At 44.2% G+C, this 6,000-nt stretch overlaps 1 protein-coding gene across 1 annotated transcript in view; it reads right to left on the reverse strand.

Annotated features, from left to right (window-relative positions):
• LOC135921652 (uncharacterized) overlaps positions 1–1,256 on the reverse strand; it is a 186,138-nt gene extending 184,882 nt beyond the window's left edge. Inside the window, exon 1 of the mRNA XM_065455939.1 lies at positions 1,124–1,256. The gene's annotated coding sequence lies outside the window, so the exon portion shown is untranslated. The remainder of the gene's footprint in view (positions 1–1,123) is intronic.
• Between the last annotated feature and the right edge of the window lie 4,744 nt (positions 1,257–6,000).

The raw sequence follows: 6,000 nt of genomic DNA on the forward strand, positions 1-6,000 counted from the left end.
TCACGAAGAGTAAATCGCTCTCTTCAGCTAGCAAGTTAACGGACACGGTTGCTTGTCGGCACCCCACTGCGATATGGCCTGTCTGTTGACATTTGTGACACACTAACGGTCGTTTTTCTTCGAACTTGGAACTCTTTGGTTAACTCGAGTTGACCGCATGCACTTGGGCGGGAACGTTCTCGGATTTCCCTTGGTTGCTTTCTCTCTCCGCTTTCTGAAACTTTTTGAATGCTCCCGATGGTTTCTTTTGCACTTCTGAAGTTTGCATTCTGCGGGAACAGTATTCGTCAGCCAAAGCGGCTGCCATTTGCAACGTATCTACGTTTGACTTGTCGTGAATCCACAGGCGCATGTGCTCCGGAATAGACGCGTAGAATTGCTCTAGCGCGAACACTTCAATCAGACTTTGCTTGTTCTCGTATGCATTGGCACTTTTAAGCCATTCTTCCAACAAGCTCATCGATTTATGGGTGAATTCCGAGAATGACTCCCCTTGACTACGCCTCGTGTTACGAAACTTCATCCTTAAGGCTTCTGTAGACAAGCTGTACCTTCGCCTCAGCTGAAGCTTTACTTGACTGTAGTCGCGCGCATCTTCCTCTGGCATTCTCGCGATTACGTCCGCTGCTTCGTTTGGAAGCAGCGTCAAGAGGCGTTGCGACCATGTTTCTTCTGCAAGTGCTGCTCTAGTACACGTCCTCTCAAAGTTGACGAGGTACAAAGTGATGTCGCTACCAGCCCTGAAAGGTTGCATGTAACCGCGCATGTCGAAACTGTCAGTTCGTTCAAGGCTATGCAGCTGCATCTCTTAACTTCAGTTCTATCTCTCTTTCTTTTAGCTGTTGGGAAATTGTCTTCCAACATTCCTCGACTTCGTCGTCTTTCGCTCCACATTTGGATATTGCTTCAATTATTGCAGGTTTAAGCATCGACTTCTGTACAGGGATACCTAACTCTTCTGCTAGCAACACTAGGTTGGGTTTCGTTAACGATGCGAGGTTCATGACTGCTGAGAACAAGTGCTACTCTTACACGTACTAATATTTAGCAAAGTCAAAAAGCCTCGACTACCAAGAAAATGCCGCTAATGCTCCCAATGAAGTCAAGCAAGCCGTGCTCTCACCAAACCGGACGCCAAGGCCACCACCGACTTGCGCTCCATCCGCTGTCCGCAGACCGCTGCCACCACCTGTTACGTATTCGACGGCTAGACGCCGAGGGCGGCAGGACGACCAGCCCAGGGAACAGACGACCAACGCAGCGCCAGGAAGACAATCACATTTATTCGGTCGGCAACGCGCTTTTTAAGCGCTAAGCAGCCAATCAGGGAGAGGCAAAAATAAAGAAAGATATCGTGGCAAGTGGGCAATCTGATCTGTAGATTGCAATGGAGAATGCAGCCAGCACCGCGAATGTTACAACATGCCCTAGGTATCGTTTCTGCATAACGTAAATGTTTGTAAGTTTGAGAATGTAGTTGCACGCCAGGCAAGTTGACCGTAGATAACGTGGGAATTGAAAAGAGAATTATAACTAACTATTTTAAGTTCTGCAGAAAGAATGTATCTGAGACGAAACAATCATTCGAGCTATTCGAACGAGATTTGTTATTCGCAAGTTCACATGGGATTCCCAGGAAATGTGTGCAGTAAATGTCACACCGAGGCATTTAAAATGGTCAACAATATCTACAGAACCAGAGTTTAAAATATTGTCGGCATGAAGAAGGACTGGCTTATTTTTGGCCCGAAAGATCACTGTTTTTGTTTTATCTTCGTTAATATTCATACAGTTATATGAGGACTAATGTTGTAGCTGATCTATTCTATCATTACAATTGGAGGTAAGGTGATCGATGTTACCACCACAAAAAGTATGGCAATGTCATCTGCGTATATAATAAATTTCGCATACTGATTAATATCAGCAATGTCATTTCTATATAAGGTAAATAGCAAGGGCCCCAATATTCTGCCTCGTGGGACACCACAAAGCAGTGGAAATACTTGTGATCGTGAGTGATTGATTTGGAGCTGGTCGCCTGTCGGATAAGTATGGCCGCAATAACTGTGACCCACCCCCACATATACCATAAATATACAACTTATCCAGCAAACTGTATGATTCACCAAGTCAAAAGCCTTGGAGAAGTCGACAAATAAGCCAATCACTAGTTTCCTCCTTTCACATTGTGTTAAAATATTTCCCTGTGGTGAAGCAAGGCGAATTCTGTTAACATGGTCTGCCCGAACCCAAATTGGTGAGGTGTTAATGCATTACAGCTTTTAACAGACTTATATATATATATATATATATATATATATATATATATATATATATATATATATATATATATATATATATATATATATATATAGATAGATAGATAGATAGATAGATACAGTGATGTAGACGCGCGTATGAAGCGGTTTATTGACGTTTCGGCCGGGGTCCGGCCTTCATCAGAATCGCAATGGTCTGATGAAGGCCGGACCCCGGCCGAAACGTCAATAAACCGCTTCATACGCGCGTCTACTTCACTGTGAATATTTACCCGGACCCAGAACTGCTTTCTTTCTGGTATATATATATATATATATATATATATATATATATATATATATATATATATATATATATATATATATATATATATATATATATCAACGAGAAGAAAGGGAACGGAGGGTTTATTAACCATGTCATAGGAAGCTACTAAAGACGACAAGGTAATGATAAATTAATGAAAATAAAAGTGATGAAAAAAGAACTTGCCGTCGATGGGGAAAGGTCCCACGTCTTCGCATTACGCTTGCGATGCTTTAACCAATCGGACTACCACAACGCCCTAGCTCTTCCCATCCACTTCCTGGGGTATTTATGTGTTGCTACTAGAACATACTCTCGGAGTGTTAGCCAACACCACCACTCACAAACCTTCGCTGCGGATGTGAATCATCCTTTCTGCCGCAGACATCATGAGTACGTGATCTATCTGGGTGATGGCAATGGTGAATAAACCCGCGCATGCAAGCTGAAGGCATCAATATGGCCGTATTCGAGACCCTTATAAGTTAAAGAGCGAGAACAAAGGAGAGCGAGGGGCGCAATTTCTAATGATCGTTTTATAGGAAGCCAACAAACACACTATGGACAACGTAGGAGAAATCACTTGTACTTACTAATTTAAATAACTGAGTGGTTAGTGATAGGAAAATGAAATTGGGTGAAAAAAAAACAGGCCGCAGGTGGGATGCGAACCCATGTCTTCGCACTGTGCGTTCGCGGAGCTACCACGGCGTCGTTTACTCATACACTATCTGTGTGATTTATGCTTTTACTACTAAAATTAACCCTTGTAGTTTAGCCTGTGCCACCACTCACAAACCATTACCCTATCATATCACGTACCCGTGACGCCTGCGGCAGAAAGGATGTTCGACATCCGCCGTGAAGGTTTGTGAGTGGCGGCACTAGCTAACAATCCTAGGGTTAGTTCTAGTGACAATTTTCAGTAAATTTTCAATAAAATCTAGATGTATTTATCATCTTCTTCATCATCATCAGCGTATTTTATGTCCACTGCAGGAAGGAGGCCCCTCCCTGCGATGTCTAATTACCACAGTCCTGTGCCAACCGATTCTAACTTGCGCCCGCCAGTTTCCGAATTTCATAGTGCCACCTAGTCTTCTCGCGTCCTCTACTGCGATTCCCTTCTCTTAGTATCCATTCTGTCACCTTAATGGTCCAACAGTTATCTAATCTGCGCATTAAATGACCTTCCCGGCCCCATTTTTTTCTCCTTATGTCAATTAGAATATCGTCTATACCCGTTTGCTCTCTGATCCAAACCGCCCTCTTTCTGTCTCTTAAAGTTATGCCCAGCATGCTTCGTTCCATCGCTCTTTGCGTGGTTCTTAACTTGTTCTCAAGCTTCTTTGTCTCTGCCCCATTTGTCAGCACCGGTAAAATTTCACTGGTTGCACACCTGCCTTTTCAATGATAACAGTAAGCTTCCAGTCAGGAGCCCACTATGTCAGCCGTATGCGATTCAACTCAATTTTATTCTGTTCATTTCCTTCTTGTGATCACGGTTCCTTGTGACTGATTGACCTAGGTAAACGTACTCGTTCACAGACTCTAAAGGCTGACTGGCGATCCTGAACAATTGTTCCCTTGCCCGACTATTCATCATTAGCATTGTTTTCTGCACAATATTCTTCAGCCCCACTCTTACACTCACTGTTAAGGTCCTTAATCATTTGTTGTAACTCATCTGCAGTGTTGCTCATTCGTAGAAGGTTATCGGCAAACCGAACGTTATCGGCAAACCGAAGCCTTCCCAGTTTAATAGGTGGAATAGTTCTTGTAACCATGAAGTTAATAGCATTGAAGAGATTTTGTCCCCTTGTCTGACTGCTGTCCTTATAGGTATCTTCCTCGTTGCTTGTCTAGAATGAAGGTAGCTGTGGCAACTATGTAGATTTTAGCCAAGGTATTTACATGAGCGCTCTGTACTCCTTGATTACGCAATCCCTCTATGGGGGCTGGTATCTCAACTGAATCTAATACCGTTTCGCTATACACACACACACACACACACACACACACACACACACACACACACACACACACACACATATATATATATATATATATATATATATATATATATATATACATTGCAGCTCCCGAGTCTGAAGCTGCAACCTCCGCATTACGCGAGCGTTTCATTATGCTTTCTGCTACGGTGACGGCTATCAATCTACATATATTAGGTACAGCACAGGATGAAAGGATTGCGGTGTTAGATGAGGCATAAAAGAGAAGAAGCACGTGCGGAAAAAAAACGCAGTTTTGCCGGAAAGGCTAAGCATTCATTGCTATAGCAAATTACTAAACAGCTTTAAGAAGTAAGGTTGGCAGTTTGGCCGTATATAGATGGGGGACCGAGCGCCTCCTTAAAGAAATTGGGGATGGGGTCTGGGCCACCCGGCGCCTCCCTTCTCTTGCTTTAAGCGTTGATGCCAAATGACTAAAGTGGTAAAAAATTCACCGACGATTGCAATACTCCCTAATGCAAAATTTCAGTGCAGCTTTATGCGTGTTTTCATTTTGTGATATCTTGGCTGACGCGGGCAATCTTTCTCACGTGCAAGTTGCAAACGGCACGAAGTGTAGCGCCACTGCCTCAATAATCTGGAAATCGCGGGAGCCAGCGCGTGGGTTACTCGTGGGAGTTACAGCAACCGCCGCAGACAGACTTTCCAGACAACGCGCCCTACTCTGGTGCTCTCTCGTAGCCACCGTGACCGCAATACGCTCTTAGTCTCAACCCTTCGCCATACCCTTCTCCTCCGCTTTCCGCCTTATGATTCCGATGCACTTTCTCCTCCCCTTCATCCTCGCGCCTTTAATCCCTCGCTGCGCTCCACGTTCCCTTTCATATTTCGCTGTGCTGGTTCAGTCGGTTACGAGGGGCAACGCCGACACTTGCTGCAGGAACGGACACCTAAGAGCTGCGCTATAATATGCTAATTAAATAAGGGCCTACGCCTAGTGGCACATTCCAGTGACCTAAATTGACATTAAACTGGTTCAGTGAAGTGCAGCATGTGGAGGGTTTGTATGGGCAGTGACCCAACAGGGGGTTAAAAAGTGAATTGAACAGTGGCACATAAGCAGTTTCCCACACCCACTAATACAATATGGCGTAAGGAAGTGTACCAAGGAAGGCCCGATTATTAGTTTTGAACCGGGTTCTCCATTCGCCGCGGCTTGAGTTTCTTAAGCTAGAGCATAGACACCCCAGGGGCTTTAGTTGACGGCAAAACGGTTAGATACAGACGCAGGCAAATAAAGAGCCCTCGTAAATTGCGTAAAATGCCTCAAGGATGCTAATCACATTAAAGTAATCCCGCTATCTGGACTCAACATATAACCAAAGATTTTCCATGGCGCTCCCTCTACTGTCGGAGCTAACAAAAACGCTAGAATATC

The sequence above is a fragment of the Dermacentor albipictus genome, chromosome 8 (assembly GCF_038994185.2).
Source record: "Dermacentor albipictus isolate Rhodes 1998 colony chromosome 8, USDA_Dalb.pri_finalv2, whole genome shotgun sequence".
Classification (NCBI taxonomy): Eukaryota; Metazoa; Arthropoda; class Arachnida; order Ixodida; family Ixodidae; genus Dermacentor; species Dermacentor albipictus.